Source organism: Oncorhynchus keta, chromosome 29, assembly GCF_023373465.1.
Source record: "Oncorhynchus keta strain PuntledgeMale-10-30-2019 chromosome 29, Oket_V2, whole genome shotgun sequence".
In the NCBI taxonomy this organism is placed as follows: Eukaryota; Metazoa; Chordata; class Actinopteri; order Salmoniformes; family Salmonidae; genus Oncorhynchus; species Oncorhynchus keta.
The window spans coordinates 43,162,557-43,187,559 of NC_068449.1; the positions used below are offsets into that span (position 1 = coordinate 43,162,557).

Sequence of the window (25,003 nt, forward strand, 5' to 3'; positions counted from 1 at the left end):
GTTGTCATGTGCCTTTTACAGAGGAGTGGCTTCCGTTTGGCCACTCTACCATAAAGGCCTGATTGGTGGAGTGCTGTAGAGATGGTTGTCCTTCTGTAAGGTTCTCCCATCTCAACAGAGGAACTCTGGAGCTCTGTCAGAGTGACAATCGGGTTTTTGGTCACCTCCATGACCAAGGCTCTTCTCCCCTGAATGCTCAATTTGGCCAGGCGACCAGCTCTAGGAAGACTCTTGGTGGTTTCAATCTTCTTCCCTTTAAGATTGATGGAAACCACTTTGTTCTTGGGAACCTTCAATGCTGCAGACATTTTTCCCAGATCTGTTTCTCGACACAATCCTGTCTCGGAGCTCAATGGACAATTCCTTCGACCTCATGGCTTCGTTTTTGCTCTGACATGCACTGTCAACAGTGGGACCTTATACAGACAGGTGTGTGCCTTTCCAAATAATGTCCTATTCATTGAATTTTCCACAGGTGGATTCCATTCAAGTTGTAGAAACATCTCAATGATGATCAATGGAAACAGGATGCACCTGAGCTCAATTTTGAGACTCATAGCAAAGGGTCTGAATTCTTATGTAAATAAGGTATTTCTGTTTTTTTATTTTTAATACATTTTCAAAAATCTCAACTTGTTTTCGCTTTGTCATTTTGGGATAGTGTGTAGAAAAGGATGAGGACAAAATATAATTTAATCCATTTTAGAATAAGGCTGTAATGTAACAAAATGTGGGAAAAGTCAAGGGGTCTGAATACTTTCCGAATGCACTGCATATATATATATATATATATATATATATATATATATATATATATATATATATATATATATATATATATATGTGTGGACTCTAACATTGCTCATTCTGGTATTTCTTAATTTCATTATTACATTGTTTTGAGTTGGTGTGTATTGTTTTCTATTGTTAGGTTTTACTGCACTGTTGGAGCTAGAAACAAAAGAAAGATTTCACTGCACCTGCGATAACATCTGCAAAATATGTGTAAGAGACCAATACCAATACCGCTGGCAAGTGTCTTCACCAACATTTTCAACTTCTCCCTGTCTGAGTCTGTAATACCAACATGTTTCAAGCAGACCACCATAGTCCCTGTGCCCAAGAACACTAAGGTAGCCTGCCTAAATTACTACTGACCTGTAGCACTCATGTATGTAGCCATGAAGTGCTTTGAAAGGCTTGTCATAGCTCACGTCAACACCATTATCCCAGAAACCCTAGACACACTCCAATTTGCATACTGCACCAACAGATCCACAGATGATGCAATCTCTATCACACTCCACACTTCCCTTTCCCCCCTGGACAAAAGGAACACCTATGTGAGAATGCTATTCATTGACTACAGCTCAGAGTTCAACACCATAGTGTCCTCAAAGCTCATCACTAAGCTAAGGATCCTGGGACTAAACATCTCCCTCTGTAACTGGATCCTGGACTTTCTGACGGACCAGCACCCAGGTGGTAAGGGTAGGTAACAACACATCTGCCACGCTAATCCTCAACACATGGGCCCCTCAGGGGTGCGTGCTCAGTCCACTCCTGTACTCCCTGTTCACTCATGACTGCGCGGCCTGGCACGACAACGAGACAGCCTATAGGGAGGAGGTCAGAGACCTGACCGTGTGGTGCAAGGACAACAACCTCTCCCTCAACATGATCAAGACAAAGGAGATGACTGTGGACTAGAGAAAAGGGAGGACCGAGCACACCCCCATTCTCATCGATGGGGTCGTAGTGGAGCAGGTTGAGTACTTCAAGTTCCTTGGCGTCCACATCACCAACAGACTAACATGGTCCAAGCACTCCAAGACAGTCGTGAAGAGGGCATGACTAAATCTATTCCCCCTCGGGAGACTGAAAAGATTTGGCATGGGTCCTCAGATCCTCAAAAGGCTTTTACAGCTGCACCATCGAGAGCATCCTGACGGGTTGCATCACTGCCTGGTATGGTAACTGCTCGGCCTCCGACCGCAAGGCACTACAGAGTGTAGTGCATACGGCCCAGCACATCACCGGGGCCAAGCTTCCTGCCATCCAGGACCTCTATACCAGGCGGTGTCAGAGGAAGGCCATAAAAATGGTCAAAGACTCCAGCCCCCCTAGTCATTGACTGTTCTCTCTGTTACCGTCTGGCAAGAGTGCCAAATCTAGGTCCAAGAAGCTTCTAAACAGCTTCTTCCCCCAAGCTATAAGATTCCTGAACAGCTAATCAAATGGCTACCCAGACTATTTGATTAGTTGCATACCGGTATCCCCTGTATATAGCCCCACTATTGTTATTTACTACTGCTCTTTAATTATTTGTTATTCTTATCTCTTACTTTTTGGGAGGTATTTTCCTAAAACTGAATTGTTAGTTAAGGGCTTGTAAGTAAGCATTTCACTGTAATACCTGTTGTAATACCCTTATTATCTGCCCACGCCAGCCAGGCAGACTATATACTCATCTGTAAACTGGTCATCTCTGTATACCAGTAGCAAGACCCAGTGGTTAATTATTTAAAACACAGTCTTAGGCCTCACTCCCCCCCTATCTGAGATAGCTACTGCAGCCCTCATCCTCCACATACAACACCAGTTCTGCCAGTCACATGCTGTTAAAGGTCCCCGAAGCACGCACATCCCTGGGTCGCTCCTCTTCAGTTTGCTGTAGCAAGTGACTGGAATGAGCTACAACAAACACTCAAACTAGACAGTTTACTCAATCTCTTCATTCAATGACTCAATCATGGACACTCTTACTGACAGTTGACTGCTTTGTGTGATGTATTGTTGTCTCTACCTCCTTTGCCCTTTGTTTTGTGCCCAATAATGTTTGTACCATGTTTTGTGTTGCTGCCTTGCTATGTTGTTGTCTTATGTCTCTCGTTGTGTAGCGTTGTCTCTCTTATTGTGTTTTGTCCTTTATTCATATTGTATTTATTTTTAATCCCAGGCCCCGTCCCCTCACGAGGCCTTTAGCCTTTTGGTAGGACGTCATTGTAAATAAAAATGTGTTGTTAACTGACCTGCTTAGTAAAATAAAGGTTAACATTTTTTTTTTTTTAAGGGCGGGGGTTCTCCCATCTGATGGCAGCCAGGAAAAACACAGCACACTCCGTGAGCAATGCATCAATTCATCCTTCCAACCAGAGCACAGCAATCCCACGTACACACTATACACGACTCTTGTCTCCGTTGAAACGGACTAGGAGGAGGGACTACGAGCACTACGTGCTTGAAGAACCGTTCAAAATTGACCACAGGAATATTGGACACCTGGAATCAACACATATAGTCAGTCGTCTGAGGAGCAGTTGTCGCCTTTAAAAAAATCGGTTTAAATTTATCGTGATGTCCGATTCGCAGTTTTTTTGTTGTCTGTTACAGTGTTGATAAATATTGCCACATCGCTAGCCAGCAAGCCAATTTCGAGCAAACCGGAGTCAACCACCAACACCGCGAGTTGAATGAAGACGCTTTGCACGGGCTGTATGTAGCCTGTCCGGTGTAGATAAGACAGCTGTCTAACGTTACTGTCGCTAGTTATCTGAATTGCAGTTTTTTTTTTTGTTTGTTTCATTGGCCTGCTAGTTCTCTCATTGGTATTGGTGAAGAAGAGACGAGCAGATATTGAGGACGGTATTGATTGGTAAGTGTCCTATTATTTGGGTTGCTTTGCAGTGTCAAACGTGACTGTACATACAGGTTTGTATGTTAATATGCGTGTTTGCAGTTGGGGTATCGTTGTAAAAATCGAGCTAGTTTATTTGTCTATCTGATGTGTGATATATATATATATGATAGGGATTATTAAACATTGACCATTTCATCGATTTTTGAAAATACGCCCCCCCTCCATTGACGATGGACGAGCAAAATACATTTAGGCCCATTATTATCAGCTGTGCGTTGGCGTACGTCTCGTTGGCAAAAATGTGATCATATTTTCATAATAACAGTGGAATGTGGAACTCAAGTCAACATTGTATAAGTCGATACAATCAACGTTGTTGATAAGCAGGTGTAGGCCTAACGAGTACTAGCTCGTGCTGTGGATATCAGTCGCTCGTGATAAACTGCTTATTCAATTATTTTGTACATCAGACAGACTGATTTGCGAATTGTGCATTTTCTATGCAGTTTCACATTTAAAACGCATTGGCTCTTGGTTCAGCAAACCTGAAAGTGAAGTTACTAATTTTGCACGCGCAATAGAATGTTCTAGACCTGCGCCTATTCCAAGTGCTGTTGGCTGTTTTTTTCTCGATCATGCATGTGCTTAGTAAAGTGCTAACGTTATATAAACAAAATACAGCACCCTAACCAATAGCGAAATAATTTTCCTCCCTGTTGACGTAAACTATGTTGTTAAACAGAATTGCAGATTATTACAGGGTTAGTGTCATCAGTGGATGGGAAGAAAGGGTTTATAAGTCTTAACCCTTACCTGCCCGGCACAGACTGCTGTTTATTTTAATTTCATTTTTTATGTGACTTTTATTTAACTAGGGAAGTCCGGCCAAACCCGGACGATGCTGGCCCAATTGTGCGCACTCCCAATCACGGCCGGGTGTGATACAGCCTGGAATCGAACCAGGGACTGTAGTGACACCTCTTGCACTGAGATACAGTAACTTAGAGCGCTGTGCCACTCGGGAGTTTGAGGATCGCCTGTAGCGACTTCACTTGCAGCATCTACTCTTCCTGGGGTCCACATAAAACTGTTCTGGCTATAAACCTGCTATAGACCTCACTGGCTTCTGACTCAAGATGCTCTGCATGTGTCATGCCATGTGCACACAGATTGTTGAATAGCTAAAGGCTTAACTCTGTATTCTCTGTGCCTCAGATTCAGTCCCTTGTGAAAATGTAGTTATTTTTTTACAGTTTCACTGTAAACCAAGTGTACCAAGAGTTTCACAGTGCCCCCCCTCCTCCCCTCATGGGAAAGGCTATTAAGAAGTAATCAGATACTTTTTATTGTGTGCAATGTCCAAAGATGTAGAAAAGTCTAACAGACATCTTGGCTGCTGAGGGATGAATGAACAATAGAGAGAACACCCACCCTCGGAGAGTCAGAGTGGAGGGTCAACTGCATAATTTCTCTCAAGGACCTCTCCACTTCAAAAATGAAATCAAAGGGGTCGTGTTCGTTAGGGCACAGAACGGAAAAAGGTTTGAAAACGTTTTGGAATGAAAATCTAATGTTTCTCATTGGAAAACTCCTGATTCATTCTGTTTCGTTCCGTTTGGTGCCTATTGAACATGACCAAGGACTCTAAAGCCATAGGAAGGTGACGCCACCCAATTGCATACCTCGTTTATCAAACCTGTCAGTCACTGGAGCGGAACAGTAGATGACAGGCTTCATGCTGCGCTCGCTAATCCCAAATTACGAAATTCTGCTGTTGGGAGCAGAGGTGAAAGTAATGCTGTTTAAATAAATAGTGGGGGTGTGCCATACCGGTAAAATATGAGCCTATCAAAATGAATACAACAAAAACTATAGGCTATTACACCATTATTTAACATGACTGCATGTCAGCCGCATGAAGAATGCGCGAATTGATCTGAAACTGGGGAGTATACGCTAACCGAGGCGCGCATGGACAACAGTGGATGGACGATGCATCAATTCAGGCTACAAGTGTAGGCCTATTGACAATCGCAGAATTTCATTACACGTAGGTGTTTTGTGACGGTCTGTTTCCATTCATTAAATAGCAGGTGCACAGTGCACGGTTTGGATGCTGAAATGATTTTGTGAGTGAACGAATGATTGATTGTTTGACAATCCGGATGAAAACATCATGGCTGGCTGTGTTCATGCCACGTTAAAAGGCATAGGTGGCGTGTCCATAAGGCTAGGGAAAGCTACGTTTTCCCCAAAGTACATTTAATTAAATAGCCAAAATGCATACATGTATAGTCTAGTTACCTTACTCCTGTCTATACAGAAGTAAATAAAAATCATTCAACATAGGCTACCACACCAGAAAGCATGATTTGGCCACAGAGGATCATTAGCCTCTTAAAAACAACCTGTGGATTGTTTTAAACCGCATAGCCAACAGTATGGGAGGGCCCCGCAATTTGTGCAGCGCGCTCTGCCGATACCAAATAGGTGATTGTTAAGTTGCAACTGTCAGTGAAAAGCAGAGAGAAACAGCCAGGCACATTGCAATGCGTAAACATACAATCGTCGGGAAAAAAATGTTTGGAACGCAAATGGCTATTGCTGTAAAGAGATGACAATTAGTTAATTGAGCGAACAGCAGCCTATCTTGTTGGCACCAACGGAGAACATCGGCCATATCCCCGGTAAGTGTGCATATTCACTATCTTTGTCATTGGGTCAGTGCCACTTTTGGACAACGGTTTCCTCCAGGTTAGCTGGACGTCATATTGTATTTGTTTCCCCTTTTCGTAGGCCGATTTTATATGGATCAGACATCGTTTTTATTGATCTGTTTGTCAGTGTCAGCAGAGGAGACCACTCTGTAATTTTTGTAGTATTATAAAAAAATACTGCAAAAATGCTCTTGCCGGTAAGAAATTAAATCTCCTTTCACCCCTGGTTAGGCTTAACAACACTGCATTTGACCATAATTTAATAGCCTACCAGTCTGTTTTTTGTAAAGCATTTACTACAGCATAGCAAATATTAAAAACAGTGAAATTTTCCATTGCATGAGCCTTGGCGCTCACGGAATAAGTAGGCTATTAAACACGCTCAAACAGGCAACAGAAGCAAGATCTTTCTATTTTCTGTAGATGTATATGGATGATTTATAAAGCCAGGCACATTTAAGTTAGGCTATTGATTATTTATTTATTTATTTATTACACCTTTTATTTAACCAGGTAGGCCAGTTGAGAACAAGTTCTCATTTACAACTGCGACCCGGCCAAGATGATTATAGGGTCCCCTAGGAAACACTGAGCATCACTTTGGTTCCTACCCTGTCACAAGTCGTCCATGGCATTTTCATTCGTTGTAATGTACAGTCAACACTGTATTCAAAGTGCTCACTATTATTCATCTAGAATTCTAATAAACTTTATATTATCATGATTCCAAAAGTTCACCCAAGTGTTTTGATCTAAATCGCAATTGCAACATTTGGTTAAAAATAAGGCCTAGTATTTTTGCTCATATTCTGGCAGTGTGGAAATGATCTCAAATGAGTGCAGGAAATGCAGAAATTGATGGAAATGCAGGAAATTATTTTAGGCTGAAGTTGAATTGAACAGCATAAAACAATCCGAATGGCGAAAGACCCATTGAAATCATTTAGAATATATGTGTTGTCACGCACTACTCATTAAGTACATTTAGAACTTTTATTAATCAAAAACTAAAATACCGTCAAAAATTTGAAAAATACCATGATATGATATTTTGGCCATATCGCTCAACCCTACTTCAGAACAGCCTGAATTCTTTGGGCCATTCTACAAGGTGTCTGAAACATTCCACAGGGATGTTGGTCCATGCTGACGCGATGGCATCACACAGTTGCTGCGGATTAGACGGCGGTACATTCATGCTGCCAACAGCCCGCTCCATCTCATCCCAATGATGCTTTATTGGGTTGAGGTCTGGGGACTCCGCAGGCCACTCAAGTAAACTGAACTCACAGTCATGTTCCAAGCAATGTCTTTCCACTCCTCAATTGACCAGTGATTGCGTGCCCACTGGAACCGCTTGTTGTTTTTAGCTGATATGAGTGGAACCCGATGTGGAGGTCTCCTGCAATAGCCCATCCGTGACAAGGATTGAGTTGTGCATTCCTGAGGTGCCGCTCTGCTCTCCACTTGTACACTGTGCCCTTATTTGCCTGTTTTTGTCCCGCCTGTTAGCTTACCCAATTCTTGACGTTCTCCTTTGACATCTCTCATCAACAACCTGTTTTTTTTCCCACATGACTACCGCCGATTGGCTGTTTTTTGTTTGTCACTGCATTCTCTGTAAATCCTAGACTCATCCGTGAAAATCCCAGGAGGGTGGCCGTTTCTGAGATACTGGATCCGGTGCACCTGGCCCTGATGTCAAACCACGCTCAAAGTCACTTGGGTCACTCGTTTTGCCCATTCTAATGTCAGTAACTGGATGTCTGTCTGCCTGCTTTATATAGCAAGCCACAGCCGTGTGACTCACGGTCTGTAGGAGTGATCCATTTTTGTGAACGGGGTTGTGTACCTAATAAACTGGCCAATATTCAGCCAATTAAAAAAAAGCTGGTTATATTATACCGTGGAACACAATTTTCAAAAAGGCATTAACCTCAGCAGTAGCGCTTGCATAGAAGCCTATTGCTGTGAAATGGCATAGCCTTGTTTTGTTAATTTTAGCAGAAGAGATGCTCTTATTTCATGGGCCCTTATCACAGTCAAGACACACCCAAACCATGATGTAATACAACCGAATACAATAGAACATTTTCCAGTGTGAAGTGATGTCTATTTCCTGTCTGGAATAGTTATTCTCAGAGTGATCATTTGAAACGGGGCTTAATTTGGCGATTTGGAAGAAAGAAAAAAAACATTGCAGGTTTACAAACCAAAATCTTTCTGCTTTTCGATATATAGACAGATGTTCAATTGTGTTTATTCTGGCTGTTCTTTGGCATTGTCAAAATGGATGAACAATTCCACATCGAAGAGTTACCGCCTTAAGGATTCTGATGAAAACACGCTTTTCCTACCAGTCCATTTTGAATTTGTGATAAAACTGTTGTCATTTGGCAAGGAATGTAGCTTGTGTATCCCATCAGTTAGGCTTACAGAAATGCCGATAAAAACATATCTAACAGGAACTTGTGTGTGGACTCAGCATGCATGTGTGTAGGAAGTGGTCGGTATTCAATTGAGTGAATGAGACACAAGGGAGAAAGGTAATTTAGGGAGAACTGTGTGATGCTTGGCTTGGTTTCTTTTTTGTTGTGCACCGCAAATGCACATGTACAAATAGAACCCGAGAGTCAAAGCAAATTAACGTTGACTCCGGGCAGCCATAAAGCACATTCCACCTAATAGTTTTATAATATACGCTACCGTTCAAAAGTTTAAGGTCGTTTAGAAATGTCCTTGTTTTTGAAAGAAAATCTATTTTTTTTGTCCATTTAAAATGCCATCAAATTGATCAGAAATACAGTGTAGACATTTTTAATGTTGTAAATGACTATTGTAGCTGGAAATGGCAGATTTTTTAAATGGAATATCTACATAGGTGTAAAGAGGGCTGTTATCTGTCCAGTGTCTGTGTTCTTTTGCCCATCTTAATCTTTTCTTTTTATTGGCCAGTCTGAGATATGTCTTTTTCTTTGCAACTCTGCCTAGAAGGCCATCATCCCGGAGTCACCTCTTCACTGTTGACGTTGAGACTGGTTTTGTGGGTACTATTTAATGAACCTGCCAGTTGAGGAATTGTGAGGCGTCTGTTTCTCAAACTAGACACTAATGTGCTTGTCTTCTTGCTCAGTTGTGCACTGGGGCCTCTCACTCCTTTCTATTCTGGTTAGGGCCAGTTTGCCCTGTTCCGTGAAGGGAGTAGTACACAGCGTTGTATGAGATCTTCAGTTTCTTGGTAATTTCTCCCATGGAATAGCCTTAATTTCTCAGAACAAGAATGGACTGATGAGTTTCAGAAGAAAGGTCTTTGTTTTTAGACATTTTGAGCCTGTAATCGAACCCACAAATGTTGATCCTCCAGATACTCAACTAGTCTAAAGAAGGCCTGTTTAATTGCTTCTTTAAATCAGAACAACAGTTTTCAGCTGTGCTAACATAATTGCAAAATGGTTTTCTAATGATCAAGTAGCCTTTTAAAATTATAAACTTGATTAGCTAACACAACGTTGGATTGGAACACCGGTGTGATGGTTGCTGATAATGGGCCTATGTCGACATTCCGTTTCCAGCTACGATAGTCATTTACAACATTAACAATGTCTACACTATATCTTTGCTCAATTTGATGTTATTTTAAATGGACAAAAACATGGACCTTTCTAAGTGACCCCAAACTTTTGAACGGTAGTGTATGTATATATATCTATATCTCTGGTTAAAAATGTAGCTTTGACGTTAATTCTAGTACGTGATTACTCATGCCCATCCCTAATCTTGACTTTAACCAATTCAACGGAGTGGAGAAACAATAGACACAACATCCTTGACTTCAGTTGGGTAACCCCATTCTCCAGTCGTAAATAAGGAAGTTGGGCACCAGCTTAATAAGTGTTACCATTTGGCATCCTATGGTACACATGAAAACGCTGTCATCACACCAACTAAGCTTAACGGTTAAGCTGCCACATGTGAGGCAGTCATCTCATAGGCCTTTTATAGCAGTCTGACGATGAAATCAGCCCCATGGAATGAATGGTCCCTCTCTTTCTCACACGCACACATCCCCTGGCTTGGCTTAGTGCTGGGTAGAATTGCCCAATGAACTTGCAATAGTATTATGCCACGTGCCTCAGATGCAATTTCTGTTCTGAGACACAGTTTTGTCTAATGTCGTCGGTCTCTTGTCATTCGTCTGTCTTGTCAGGGCGGCAGGTAGCCGAGCGGTTAAGAGCGTTATGCCAGTAACCGAAAGCCGACGAGGTGAAAAAATGTGTTGCTGTGCTCCTGTGCCAGGCACTTAACCCTATGTGCTCCTGAAAGTCGCTCTGGATAAGAGCGTGTGCTAAATGACTAAAATGTCAAATTTATTTCAGGAAGTACTAGCCTTAACTTATTTGACATGTTGGAATGTTCTCTTTGTGATGGAATTGTAGCGAGGAGGTCCCGTAGTGGACGAGCACAAACACAATTAGGGCCTAGGTCAAAAGACCTACATCAAGACATTCATTTCCTCAGTGTTGACTTGTAGCCTAATCCTGGTTTGAAAATGTGAACATTGTAATTCATTTCCATTTTAGCTTTGTTAGGGCTCGTTTTCGTTGCCATTTGTGCCAGTTTGTGGCTTGCTGTGTATGCCAACATCTGGACGATGCTCAAGGACAAGGTGGTCGTGCCTTTGAGAGTGCTGCTGACCCAGTGCTTTGCTTCATTAGCCCTTGAATAATGTGTCATGTTCAGTCCCATCTGTCCACCACGGGTATTCAATTAGCCATCTTTATCCCACGAGCTCGGTGGAGAGTGTGTGCGCGTGCACATGGGCAACTATTCTTAGGTGTCGAGATGTTGATATTGATGCCATGTTTATATCCATTCTTGTCTCGCTCTTTGTATTTGTATAGTAGGCGCTTGACTCGTCCTATCACGTTAATGCTATACTATATATTCAGAAGTTCAGCCAACAAAAGCATTGATATTGAGTCGTTGTTGGATTTGTTTGTCTTTCGGGGTTTTGCCAAGCATTGCCATGTTGTTGTCAAGCCTTGGTCTGCCCACTCACTCGTCACATGACCACAGGATTTATTTAGCGACACGGACTGTTTTCAGCAGGGCTCTTGTTTCTATCATCTCATTGAAACGAAAAGCAAGTAGACCATCTGCAGAACCTCTACATAAGCCTAGTATTGCGTTTCCTGAATCTGACCCACATGATTTGGTCAATTATATCCTCAAACGAAAAGCCTATGTCTAAGAACTAACATAGTGGGCTAATTGGGATGAAATGTAGCCCACGTTTAGCCTAAAATGTTCAATTATAGCCGAAAGGTGGCTGGGGTGCGGCCTGAGTGACCGTTTTAAACTCCCATTTAGAAACATAGGAGAGTTTGATCCTCTGGCTTTGAACAAGTCACCCAATAGTCAGTCAATTATTGTGTGTGTGTGTAAGCAGGTGGGCAGATGCCCAAACAGGACGTGTAAACCATGTGTTTGGGGGTAAGGTGCGAAACCAGGGGCCACCACCAAAAAGTAGGGCTGTTTTAAGTATGTTTATGAGAGAGAGAGAGGTGTAAGAAGAGAGTAATTCCTCCCTGAAAATGTAGGCGTAGTGCTTGATTGCAGGAGGGAGGAGGAAGAGGGTGGGGGAGCTACATGCGACAGCTGCATGTGTCAGTTCCCCCCTTGTTTGTACCAGCTTGTGTTACTGTCTGAGCCCACTGAAGAAGAATGAGCAAAGCTTAAGAGGGAGAGTTGGAGAGAAGTATTTGACTGCTGGCCATAGGAGGGAAGAGTGTGTGAAATAAAAATGCAGAAAGGTGTGAAACACACCTTATTTTCGTTTTTGAAGTTAGACAAATATGGGTCTTATGGCTCTATATCCCTTGTCATTATCGGTGTCTCACAAAACTACGGATATGAAAGCCAATGTCAGTCATGAAGGTGGGTTCTATGCCATTTTTTGCGTCTCACCTGCTTCTAATAAAGTCACTATCAATGTCGGGCACGCATCCAGGTCAGTGTCCCACCTCAAGACATGCAGCCAGTGTCCCACCTTAAGACGGGCCACAGTCTCTCTCGCCCATCTGGCTCTAAAGCCATTGAATCCGAGTCGGTGTCGGTGAGGCTGATCCCACAGCACAGCCCCAGATCAGCCCTCTGGGTAAAGTGGATTAATTAGCCGCAGGAGCAACACTGTTGCCCTGGGTCAGGGGTTAGAAGATTAATCCTGCTGCCCGGCTCACACGCAGGGAATTTGGACTGTCTGCCATGCATTTCTGGTCTCGTAATCATAAAGCATCTGAGTAGGAGTGCTGATTTAGGATCAGTTTTCCCTTCCATTCTAATGAATAGGACCTGATCCTAGATCATGGGTCCTAGTGATAGTTTCGTATCAGTATATATTTTTTTCAGCGCTGATCAAAACTTGTTTTCTCATGGCTCTCTCTTGTCCCTCTGCAGCAGACATATGGTGAGCAATATGTTTGGGACATCGAGTCGTAATAAGATCACAGTATTGAATCGCAATACATATAGAATTGTGAGAATTGGAACGCATATCGTATCGGCACCGAAGTATCATGATAATATTGTATCTTTAGGTCCCTGGCAATTCCCTGCCCTAAAGGGTCCTGATCCTAGATCAGCACTCCTAATCTGAGATGCTGAAGAAGGCCCCTGAAGAACACAGTACAGTGGTCTATGGTTTCAACAGCTTCGGTTCTGTTGCAAAGTTTCTACTAAAAGTCAATCTAGCAATGTTTTCCCCAAACCAACTGACCTTTGCTATCACTAAGAATGCATTGGTCTGTTGATGTGACCTACTTGGCGTATTTCCTGGTTTAATTCTGGCAATTGAGGCATCTGCCCTCCGTATCCTGACATCTGATACCAAATGATGCAATGGCAAAAATGTCTGTGTTCCATTGATTCAGTGCCATCTGTTAAAAATAGGCTATAGAAACAGTCGCATAATCTTAGACCATAGGCTTATGTTATTGTGAATGCTGGCTTTGGATACGGTGCAATTAAAAACACAATCCTTGGATAGCTTTTCAGAATCCACAGATAAGTTGGTCCATCTGGAAAACTGAAAGGCATAGAAACTTGGACTTGGTAATAGGAAATAAAGTTATTTCCATGACAGAATTAAAAAGCAATATTGGACTGACCAATGTCGATATTTTCAAATGCATGCAATTTGAAAGTTTCATATCAACAAATGTAGATTTGAAATAATTAGGGTATTAGTGCCATCTTGAGGGAATCCTATTTGAGTCCGAAAAGGATATTCATATAATGGGGAAGATGCACAAAACTGCAGAGAGCCTATCCATCTGATAGTTTCAACAACAAAAAAATTCTAAGAGATTATTGGAACAAGATTTAAAGAACTGATGTTGGCACAAGATGGAGGGAATGTTGGAACATAACTAACGAAATGAGTAAACGAAAATGCTTAATTCAGTATAAACTAATGTTTAGAATCTATTACTAGACAATTCGCGAATTCTACAGCACAACAACAGTCATGTCATTATAGAGTCCAAAAGTTATAGTTGGCAGTCAGAAGTATGTACATTTGGGTCTACTTTAAAAAATAAAACATCTGTGTCTAGGGTGCAGTGAGATACCCGATGGGTTGGATGATAATTTTCTTGTCAATCATCTTGGAACTGGGGCATGGCAATGGGCACAGTCGACATGGCTGAATTTTAGAGAACATTTTAGAGGCCCCCATCGTGGCGGTGTAGAGACTTCTCCCCGCCGCCAATTTCCTGTCATTCTAATACTTTCTCCATGGAACTGAGAACTTTTTGCAGTTTTAAAGCACGTTTTCAGTCAATCTGCACATTTTGCCATTGAATTGACAGAAAATGTTGCGATTTCAAAGCAAATCTCCTGCAATTCTATGCACTTTGCCATGGCTAATGGTGTGTTATTTTGCTCAAACATAATAACAAAATCAATACTGCTAAATTAATTGTTTTCAATCTCCCTGACTGTATAGTTTTTATTTTGGTGATTTGTTAGTTCTCAAAGATTATAATACTGTATAAAATATATATTTTTATATATAACATGTACACAATTTATGACAGATCCATCATTGTTTCTACATACTTTATCTAGGTTTAGTGATTTAAGTTTACACTGAAACATTTTTTATTTTATTTTTTAATACAGTGGCCCAAAAAATTATTGCCAGGAACATCCCTGAGGTTGACCTTGTTCGCTCCTATCGAAGAGCATTCTCTACCCTCCGCCACCACATCTACGGAACTAAAGTTAAAGTTACTGTCTAACCTAGTTTATTGCAGAACTTGGCATCAACTGTGCAGAAAAACAAGCATTCGTTTTTTCGCAACACACATCTCCGCACCTAAGGGAACAGCACTGTTATGTTTTCTCCCCGGATCGCTGGGATGCCTATTTATCTCTATTGCGGTGTCGTTTCACCTCTGTGTACAAAACCAACCACTCATATTGTCCCGCTGGCTAAAAGAGAACAAAGTGGAAAGGTTTCCACTTTAGAAATGGCCTAAATGACAGATGTATAGGATGTATCCCCAGGTAAGCTTTGTGAGTCTTCTGCGTTAGGGCTGACTTGACTGGGTCGGTTCGCAGATTAGCTCACCACTGTTGTCACAATGACTAGGAACAATTACATATACTTTTAGCCTAAGCTGTGATGATTCCAATTACTTCTAAAGCCCTGATAATGCTACTGCCCCCATGTTGGGAATTTGGGCTACAACCTCAATTAAACAATAGCTGACTGATGTGTGTGGTATTGGTGAGTCATGACGGGCAATGTTTTTAACAGCCCCAAGCCTGACTGCTGCCTCGTATGGAGCTCTGCCTTCTGCTCGAGGCCTCTGGTTTGGTGTTGCCCTTTGGCATATTATGTTTCAAATGTGCAAATCATGGCTGGCTGTAGCTGCCAGTGGAAATTTCCACTTCAGAATCAGATAGCTGCCTTTGTTTCGGGTGCAGGAGGCTTGCCACAAGCCCTCTGTGAAACACTGCAAACAGTCAGCTATTTGAATACAAAAGAGGGGGGTTGGGGAATCTCATACAAAAGCATGTGTTCTGAAACAAAACCATAAAACTGGAGTTTGTATAACTGCTTTTTTAACTTGATTTCTCAATGAAGATTTAATCCTCAACAAAGGGTGAAAGCCTGATTTATTGTGAACATGTTACACTGCTGTCTATGAAAGTTAGTGAACTACTGTAGTGACTTTTTGATTTCTGATGTTCCTTCATAATGTATCAACCTACAATGTTTGGTGAATCTCTTCCTCCATTGAGCATAATCTAACCACCACAAATACCTTTTACAATAGGATACCGTAACAAATTCAAATGAAAACATTTTGTGATCTTGTGCTTCCTCGTCATGCAGTAGTGACTGTCAGTTTCCCTTAAATACCAGATAACGGTGTTGCGACGGAGAACACTTCCTCAAAAATGAATCTGTGGGAGGAGGTTCAAAGGTTAAGTTGGCCATCATCAAGACATGTGATTAGTCCGCTAGCAACACTAGTATTGATCAAACATTCTGTAATTCTGTGGGAAAACCCCAGCTCAATGTGTTTTGTCTGAATGTCACATTCAGGTTATTGACCATGGGTGGTTGGAAAATGGATGTTATGTCTAGATAAACCACAGATTTGCTCCGCTTTGCACCATTCCTCTCTCTTAGTATTAGACCCTGTCCAATGCAATGGAAAATTACTGGAATGACGCAAAGAGGATTCTTCTTTCACTTTCTGACTATCTACTTGGCTGCTATCTGGTGGGAGGGACTTCCAGGCAACTCTAGTTTTAGGTCCAGTGTAAGGCAATGTGCTCTGCTCTGGGGTTCCTTAGTTTGCCGGAACAGCACGGCTCAGAGTGGATATGGTATTACGGCCCCATGCCGGCTTGTAATGTGATTTGTGAAAGCCACAGGTTATGCAAGGGAGAAAAGGAGGGTCATTTTGTTAGAGCCTTTCAAAGGGTATATCGGGTTGTGGAGTATTTGGACAGATTGAGGTATGAAAGCAATGATTTTTCAACACTTGTGTCAAATTTAGCCATTACATTTATTGCTGGGGGGGGAGAGGCAAACAGGAATGCACACTAAAGATAGCTCCTTCATGGCTGTATGAATTGAATACCTGTGATGTGGAGATAACCAACAGTTTAAATGGTACAGCTTGCCAGTAAACCCCACGTATTCCACCACTGCCCTCCAAAAATAAGGACATTAACTTGCACAATAATCCCCAGACTACCCACACGGTACCTAACATCCTACCATTTGGGCAGTTACTCTGGTGCAATCTAGGAACCAGCGGGCAGATCCATGTGACAGACGCAAGGAGAAAACGAGGGGAAAACTACTGAGGCCTCACCCTGAGGTCACCCAGTCCCAGCCAGGGTAATCAGATCCCTTATCACTGGGCAGACTCTAGTCAAGTGTTTCTCATACAAGTCCTCGTCCTGGGAGCCTCAGGCGATCCACATATGCAATCTATTCCAGTACGAACACACCTAATTCAGCTGGTCAACAAGCCATCATCATCAAGCCCTTCACTAGTTGGATCAGGTGGGCAAGCGGTGGAATCGATCAAATGTGGGAAACTGTCAAAGCGCCCAAGGACATGTTTAAGAAACACTACTTTAGCTAGAGAAACTGCCTTCCCTCAGTGGTGGTATTATTAAGGTTCTTGTTTCCCCGCAACCAAAACATGTCTAACTGGGACTTCACTGTTCAGTCTGTGATATAAGAAATGTACCGTCTTTGCATGTGTATTTGTGTAGGCAAACCACTGTGTGAATATTGGAACTATTGCTCAGGTCAAGCCTTTGGGAATGGTCATATCCTTCAGTGTTGTCTGACTAAGCTAAACTGTGATCAATAAAGCAGGCTAGTTTTATTGAAAAACAATTTGGCATTAACTGGGCTTTGGCTACTGCATGTGTTGGCATTAGCTAGGCTAGGCATTGTTTGGGTTAAGAAATGTTTTGGCCCATCTGTTTCCTCTTTAGATGATTTGTGAGGGTCCTGTGGATTGGTTGGTGGCTGCTGGGCAATGGCTGAGACGCACTCCAGAGTGCTTGTGTGAGCAAACAAGGCATGTCTCACTTCCTATGCAACACCTCTGTGGTTTTATGGTGCTTAGCCAAATACATTTGAATCGTTTCGGCATTCGTTTAGACTATATTGTTGAAACAAATCGGTTCAGTAACCCCATACTCACTAGATTCTCCCCATACTTTGGCGTGTCAGGTAGCCTAGTGGTTAGAGCGTTGGGCCAGTAACCGCTTTCCTTTGAGGGCAGTGGTGTGCGAGCGGTAGATTTAGTCATTTATATGGTCAATAGTCCTGTCCTGTCACTCTGACTGTCAGTTCAATTGGCTTTGTTTTGGCACTGTGTGAGGCAAGATAAGTGTACATTGGATTTTTTTCCCCCTCAAAGTGGCCTGATTCAGTACAAACAAGGGAAATGTGAATAAAGGCCCGCGACCTCACGACGTGGACCTTTATTCACATTTCCCATGAACTCTGGAGTGACTTTAGTGTGCGTTTTATTTGTAGGCATTTGTGTGTTCCAGCCCCACAGAGTAGCTGGCTGTAGATCGTGGACTCCCTACATGTCTGTGCCCATTTCAGAGTTAATATGTCTATCCGTCCGTCTGTCTGGCTGTTCGTGCCCATTTCAGAGTTAATGTCTGTCTGTCCAGTCAATGACCTTCCCTGTCAATGCTGAGAGGCACAGGCTCTGGACCGGTTACTCAACTTCCTCGGCTTCTTCGACCTCCTGCAAGGATGTGCTTAGAGACATGGAGACATCCTGCTGTATAGACCTAAATAAAAAGCCCAGTGATGAAAGAAGAAAAAGTCTTTCAGAAAGCAGTCGGTGTCAGAATTGAAGAGATAGTCAGTGTCAGAATTTAAAAGGGATGAATTAGGACTCCCAATAGTGTATTTTCTTATTTTTCTTGCTCCATTCAATAGCGGGACAACATACAGCCATGAGTGACACCTGAAGCACGCCTTTGTGGACGATGTCGGTTGTTTACCGCGACGGGGTAGGGTTACCGGGACGACGGGGTGTACCCGCGACCATCTAGCTAAGCGTATCCTGATACTTTCCATTAGCAGGGGGTCGATGGTCGACAGGGGCCCGCGACACAACGAGGGGAGGAAGGGGTTCTGGGAGGGATTCTATAAATCGCCTTGGACGAGATCCCCAAGAGATGTTTTAAAATCCTCTCTTCCCTGCCCGTTCCCCAACCCTCCCCTCCTTACCCCAACCCGCCCTACTTCAACAGCAGCTAGGCTACTTTGCTGCTACGTTGACATTTAGGCCTAGACCTGCACTCCCAGATCTTACATCAATTGGATCGAAGAAGCCGTGTACTGTACGTCCTCTGTGTGTCAACACGCGTGCGGTGAAAACGTAACTATTTAATCAACTTAACATCAAACATAAATCGAGCCTTACTGTAATAGACTCGATGTTGGGGAATGTAGTGGTAAGAAGTCCACCATTTTGAGATGACAGTCAGGGGCAGAGGACAGTTTGTCAGGGACTGAAATGGTCTATGTGATTCAAGTCCTCTCGTAGCAAATCAAATTTTATTTGTCACGCGCCGAATACAGCAGGTTGTACAGTGAAATGCTTACTTACAAGCCCTTAACCAACAATGCAGTTTTAAAAATACCTTTAAAAAAAAGAAAGAAATCAAAGTAACAAATAATTGAAGAGCAGTGGTAATATGTACAAGTAGGTAGAGCTATAAAAGTGACTATGCATAGATAATAACGGAGTAGTAGCAGCAGCAGCGTAGGAGGAGGGGAGGGGGGTGCAAATAGTCTGGGTAGCCATTTGATTAGATGTTCTGGAGTCTCATGGCTTGGGGGTAGAAGCTGTTTTAGAAGCCTCTTGGACCTCGACTTGGCGCTCCGGTACTGCTTGCCGTGTGGTAGCAGAGAGAACAGTCTATGACTAGGGTGGCTGGAGTCTTTGACAATTTTTAGGGCCTTCCTCTGACACCGCCTAGCCTGTTAATCAGTGTAAACAAAACAGATAGGCTAAGCTTTTATGACCGCAAAATCGTCTTATGGTCAGTCATTAAACTCTGAACAAAATCAAAACCAGTCGTAAAAACAAACTGCTCCTCCACACAAACACACACACACACCTCCTAGTCTACTTCAGTCATGATAAGTTATAACAGTGCCTTCATAAAGAAGTGAGTGATCATATCTGCCTGCCGTGGGCTTGGCACCGACCCAACAATGTTTACCCGGTGGGTGTTGCATAACGACACGTGGCTCTGCCAGCCTGGGCAGAAACGGCGTTTGTCTCAGCAAGCCTGCTCTGGTGTGTTTGTAGGTGTCAGTGTGCGTGTGCGTACATATGATGATCTAATTAAACCAACCTTTATTTGTCACATGCGCCGAGTACAACAAGTGTAGACCTTACTGTGAAATGCTTACTTACAAGCCCTTAACCAACAGTGCAGTTCAAGAAGAGTTAAACGTTTTACTTTAGTTTATTTGGTAAACATTAACACAATAACATAACAATAACGAGGCTATATACAGGGGGTACCGGTACAGAGTCAGTGTGCAGCGGTACAGGTCAGAGGTAATTTGTACATGTAGGTAGGGGTGAAGTGACTATGCATCGATAATAAACAGCGAGTAGCACCAGTGTACAAAACAAATGGGGAGGGGGGTGGGTCAATGTAATAGTCCGGTGGCCATTTGATTAATTGTTCAGCAGTCTTATGGGTTGGGTGTGAAAGCTGTTAAGGAGCCGTTTGGTCCTAGACTTGGCGCTCCGGTACCGCTTGCCATGCGGTAGCAGAGAAAACAATCTATGACTTGGGTGACTGGAGTCGCTGACAATTTTATGGGCTTTCCTTTGACACCGCCTATTTATATAGGTCCTGGATTTCAGGAAGCTTGGCCCCAATGATGTACTGGGCCGTCCACACTACCCTCTGTAGCGCCTTACGATCAGATGCTGAGCAGTTGCCATACCAGGCGGTGATGCAACTGGTCAAGATGCTCTCGATGGTGAGCTGTAGAAATTTTTGAGAATCTGGGGATCCATGCCAAATCTTTTCAGTCTCCTGAGGGGGGAAAAAGGTTTTGTCGTGCCCTCTTCGCGACTGTCTTGGTGTGTTTGGACCATGATAGATCGTTGATGTGGACACCAAGGAACTTGAAACTCTCGACCTGTTCCACTACAGCCCCGTTGATGTTAATGGGGGGCCTGTCCGGCCCGCCTTTTCCTGTATTCCACAATCAGCTCCTTTGTCTTGCTCACATTGAGGGAGAGGTTGTTGTCCCGGCACCACACTGCCAGGTCTCTGACCTCCTCCCTATAGGCTGTCATCGTTGTCGGTGATCAGGCAAACTTAATGATGGTGTTTGAGTCGTGTTTGGCCACGCAGTTGGGTGAACAGGGAGTACAGGAGGGGACTAAGTACACATCGCTGAGGGGCCCCAGTGTTGAGGTTCAGCGTGGCAGACGTGTTGCTTACCCTTACCACCTGGGGGCGGCCTGTCAGGAAGTCCAGAATCCAGTTGCAGAGGGAGGTGTTCAGTCCCAGGGTCCTTAGCTTAGTGATGAGCTTTGTGGGTGTCATGATGTTGAACACTGAGCTGTAGTCAATGAATAGCATTCTCACATAGGTGTTCCTTTTGTCCAGGTGGGAAAGGGCAGTGTGGATTGAGATTGTGTCATCTGTGGATCTGTTGGGGCAGTATGCAAATTAGTGGGTCTAGGGTATCCGGTAGGATGCTGTTGATGTGATCCCATGACCAGCCTTTCAAAGCACTTCATGACTACTGACGTGAGTGCTATGGGGTGGTAATCATTTAGGCAGGTTCTTTGATTCATTGGGCACAGGGACTATTGTGGTCTGCTTGAAACATGTAGGTATTACAGACTCAGAGAGAGGTTGAAAATGTCACTAAAGACACTTGCCAGTTGGTCCTCGCATGCTTTGAGTACACGTCCTGTTTAAAGGTCTTGCTGACATCGGCTACCGAGAGCGTGATCACACAGTCATCCAGAACAGCTGGTGCTCTCGTGCATGCTTCAGTGTTGCTTGCCTCGAAGCGAGCATGAAAGGCATTTAGCTCATCTGGTATGCTCACATCACTGGGCAGCTCGCGTCTGGGTTTCCCTTTGTAGTCCGTAATAGTTTTCAAACCCTGCCACATCCGATGAGCGTCAGGGCCGGTGTAGTAGGATTCAATCTTAATCCTGTATTGACGCTTTGCTTGTTTGATGGTTCGTCTGAGGGCATAGCGGGATTTCTTGTAGGCGTCCGGATTAGTGTCCCGCTCCTTGAAAGCGGCAGGTCTAACCTTTAGCTCGATGCGGATGTTGCCTGTAATCCATGGCTTCTGGTTGGGATATGTATGTACGGTCACTGTGGGGACGACGTCGTCAATGCACTTATTGATGAAGCCGATGACCAAAGTGCTATACTCTTCAATGCCATTGAATGAATCCCGGAACATATTCCAGTCTGTGCTAGCAAAAGTCCTGTAGCGTAGCATCTGCGTCATCTGACCACTTCCACATTGAGTGAGTCACTGGTACATCCTGCTTTAGTTTTAGCTTGTAAGCAGAAATCAGGAGGATAGAATTATGGTCAGTTTTGCCAAATGGAGGGTGGGGGAGAGCTTTGTATGCATCTCTGTGTGGAGTAAAGGGGGTCTAGAGTTTTCTTTCCTCTGGTTGCACATGTGACATGCTGGTAAAAATTTGGTTAAACTGATTTAAGTTTGCCTGCATTAAAGTCCCTGGCCACTGGGAGGGCCACTTCTGGGTGAGCGTTTTCTTGTTTGCTTATGGCCTTTATAGAGTTGGGTTGAGTGAGGTCTTAGTGCCAGCACCGGTCTGTGGTGGTAAATAGACGGATACGAGTAATATAGATGAGAACTCTCTTGGTAGATGTTGTGGTCGACAGCTTCTCATAAGGTACTCTACCTCAGGCGAGCAATACCTTGAGACTTCTTTTAATATTGGACGTCGCGCACCAACTGTTATTGACAAAAAGACACACACCCCCCACCCCTCGTCTTAACAGACGTAGCCTTTCTGTTCTGCCGGTGCATTGAAAATCCCGTTGGTAGGATAATCGTAATCGTAGGTCATCAATTTTATTTTCCAGTGATTGCATGTTAGAAGCCTAATCTGCGTCCTCTTTTCCTCTGTCTTCACGCAAATGACGGGGATCTGGGCCTGTTCCCGGGAGAGCAGTATATCTTTCTCGTCGGACTCGTTAAAGGAAAAAGCTTCTTCCAGTTCGTGGTGATTAATCCCAGTTCTGATGTCTAGAAGTTATTTTAAGAGACTGTAGCAGTAACATTATGTACAAAATAAGTTAACGTTACAAACAACGCAAAAGAACGAACAAAATAGCATAATTGGTTACGGGCATGTAAAACTTCAACCGTCCTTTTCGGACGGTCTTAACATTGTTTGGAGGGATAGACCGCCGGATCCAGCTAGAGCCACCACAGAACTAGCCAATGCAGAAAAAAGGCAGTTAGGCTTTTTGTTTGTTTCTGGATCAAGTCAGAGTGACTTGTCCTCAGACTGTGGCATATTTTGGAGGTTTAAGCTAGTATCTATGAAACTGAAATTAAATGTGCCCTGTTACAGAAATAGAATGTCTTCTTTGTCCAAAGAATTTGGCAAAAGCAGCAGCTACTCTTCCTGTGGTCCACACAAAACATGGCGTAGTACAGAACCATTTAATAGACAAGGACAGAACAACATTATTTTTTAAGCGGGGCTCACAGCCTACATATCAATAAATATACACTATCTACACTATGTAAGTGGAGAGGCGCTGTGCCAAGAGGTGTTCCTTATCTTTTTTTTGTTTGGGCCATTCATTGCACCCAGACCAAGAACTAGACTACTAAAGCAGTTTGGGGCGTTGGATGAGATGGTAGAAGATTGTGGAAAAAAAGACCATGTTGTTTAGGTTCCTCCCTTTGTGGAGTAGATCCTCCCAGCTCCTCCTGAGGAATTCTGAGAATTTCTGCAATACAGAGATCTTAGACCTGCCAGTCAGGCTCCCTGACCCCCTCAGGCATCCTACATTAAGCCGTGAAAGAGTTTGCCCCCTTAACTATGGAGCAACAGGCACAGGTCTCAGACCTGTCTGCTAGGCTGCCCTGTGGAAGTACTGCTGTTGTAGGCCTGCTCACAGATCTCAGAACTGTCAACCTGCCTCCTTAGGCATCCTTCATTAGTAGTACAATAGTAATGCCTCCCTCGGCTGTGGATCAAGAAGCTGTTTAGATAAACCGGAATAGGGAGTCGTCGAATGAGGTCATATTGAGGTAAAAATTAGCCTGTAAGTGGATTATAAGATCTATAATCAGCTTACCAATTATACTAACCTAACCTCTGAGGGTTATATGTAAAAAAATATATATATATACTGTGGATCCGCACTTGAGGGCTGATGCATGGAAAACTGTCAGAGGAGACTGTCAGAGGAGACTGTCAGAGTGAGAGGACTGCAGGTTAGGTGAAACACTGCACTTAGCCTACTTCAGAATATCACAGACAGCTGGTGGGTCCTTAGAGCCTTCTGGGAGGGAAGGGTTAATCCTATACACCCCCCGCATGCACTACATACATACATACTTTTGTATATATAGTGTACAGTATGTGGACACCCCTTACAAATTTGTGGATTCTGCTATTTCAGCCACACCTGTTGTACAACATCGAGCACACAGCCATGCAATCTCCATATACAAACATTGGCAGTAGAATTGCCTTACTGAAGAGCTCAGTGACTTTCAACGTGGCACCATAATAGGATACCACCTTTCCAACAAGTCAGTTCAAATTTCTGCCCTGCTAGACCTGCCCCAGTCAACTGTAAGTGCTGTTATTTTGAAATGGAAACGTCTAGGAGCAACAACGGCTCAGCTGCAAAGTGTCAGGCCACATACGCTCACAGAACGGGACCGCCGTGTGCTGAAGCGCTTAGAGCATAAAAATCGTCTGTCCTCGGTTGCAACACACACCACCGAGTTTCAAACTGCCTCTGGAAGCAACGCCAGCACAATAGCTGTTCGCCGGGAGCTTCATGAAATTGTTTTCCATGGCCGTGCAGCCACACACAAGCCTAATATCACCATGCACAATGCCAATGGCGCAAAGCTCGCTGCCATTGGAGCAGTCCATCTGGCAGTCCGAAATACAGAACTGTAATCTGGTTTGGTCTGGATGCTAGTTCCAGTGGAGGAATAATGGTCTGGGGCTGTTTTTCACCTGCCCAAAGGAATACATCAGTCTGTTTTTCAACTGTAAATTTTAGTGGAGGAATAATGGTCTGGGGCTGTTTTTCATGGTTCAGGCTAGGCCCCTTAGTTCCAGTGAAGGAATAATGGTCTGGGGCTGTTTTTCATGGTTCGGGCTCGGCCCCTTAGTTCCAGTGGAGGAATAATGGTCTGGGGCTGTTTTTCATGGTTCGGGCTAGGCCCCTTAGTTCCAGTGAAGGAATATTTTAACGCTACAGCATTCTAGATGATTCTGTGCTTCCAACTTTGTTGGGGAAGGCCCAACAGTTTGGGGAAGACCCTTTTCTGTTTCAGCAT

General features: G+C 43.5%; 1 protein-coding gene across 1 annotated transcript in view; it reads left to right on the forward strand.

Annotated features, from left to right (window-relative positions):
* Nucleotides 1–3,134: 3,134 nt before the first annotated feature.
* The window catches only part of LOC118362921 (RING finger protein 24-like), a 55,606-nt gene continuing 33,737 nt past the window's right edge, over nt 3,135–25,003 (forward strand). The window contains exon 1 of the mRNA XM_035743651.2: nt 3,135–3,655. The gene's annotated coding sequence lies outside the window, so the exon portion shown is untranslated. The remainder of the gene's footprint in view (nt 3,656–25,003) is intronic.